Genomic DNA, 1,295 nt, shown 5'->3' on the forward strand with positions numbered 1-1,295 from the left:
GCAACGTTCGTTGTCAACGCGCGCTTGCCATTACACAAACAATTTTTTAACAATTTTTAAAACACGCCCAAGATAAAACAACAAATATACTAAAAAATCGCTCTCACAAGAGAATTTTTTTCTCCTACTTTTCTCCTACTTTGTGAAATGCGAAATTTGTTTGTGTAATAGTAACATTTGAAATTTTAAGAAATGTGTTGACGAAAATCAAAACATTTTGATATTTCTTCAAACATGCTCGTGTTTTTGCATATACAGTCGGATTTGGTCGGCATGCAAAATTTTATTTATTTTGAGAAATGGAAGCGTAAACATCGTTTAAATGCACGCATGATTTGTCGTTAGGATGCGATGCTTTGCAAATATGAATGAATTTAATTTTAAATATTTGTATTTTCTACCTAGGTAAAATTTTTTAATTTCCAAAACATTTTATTAAGAAGAATTAAAATATTAATAACCTTGGGCTAAAAAAAAATAACCAAACATTAAATTACAATAAAAATTTTGTTTTAAATATTAATTGCATTGTGCACCTACGGAAAATTTGTTATTAAAAAATACCAAAAAAAAAATTAAATTAAATAAAATATAATATATATAAAAATAAATATATAAATTGAAATCATAAAAATAAATAAAAATATATAAATTAAAATTATAAATTAAATGTAAAACATCATTTTTCGTAAGGAAATTACGCATAGCAGCCGCTGTCGACACTTCAGGGATTGCTTTAATACTGATGAGTGAACAAATTTTGCATTGTTTGCTGGAGGCGTGTTAAAAAAATTGTTGGTAAATTTAATGTGTAATGGAGAGAGAAGACTTCGTGTGTTTGTCAACGCGCGTTGATGTCTAAGGGCCACTTAAGAGATTGTAAATAGATGTAAGAGATTGTAAATAGATGTAAGAGATTTTAAATAGATGTAAGAGGTTGTAAATAGATGTAAGAGATTGTATATATATATAAGAGATTCTAATTAGATGTAAGAGATTCTAAAGAGATGTAAGAGGTTGTAAATAGATGTAAGAGATTGTAAATAGATGCAAGAGATTGTAAATAGATGTAAGAGATTGTAAATAGATGTAAGAGATTATAAATAGATGTAAGAGATTCTAAATAGATGTAAGAGATTATATATAGATGTAAGAGATTGTATTTGTATTTGCTATTTTGTAAGCAGCAAATAAAGCTGCAAGCAAGTACGAAAAAGTTTAACAGTTTAGTAATAAATAACACGTGGAATAGCAGCAGAAAAAAATGAACAGAGGCTGAGGTGTTTCAATTGCAA

Source organism: Teleopsis dalmanni, chromosome 1 (genome assembly GCF_002237135.1).
Source record: "Teleopsis dalmanni isolate 2A chromosome 1, ASM223713v2, whole genome shotgun sequence".
Classification (NCBI taxonomy): Eukaryota; Metazoa; Arthropoda; class Insecta; order Diptera; family Diopsidae; genus Teleopsis; species Teleopsis dalmanni.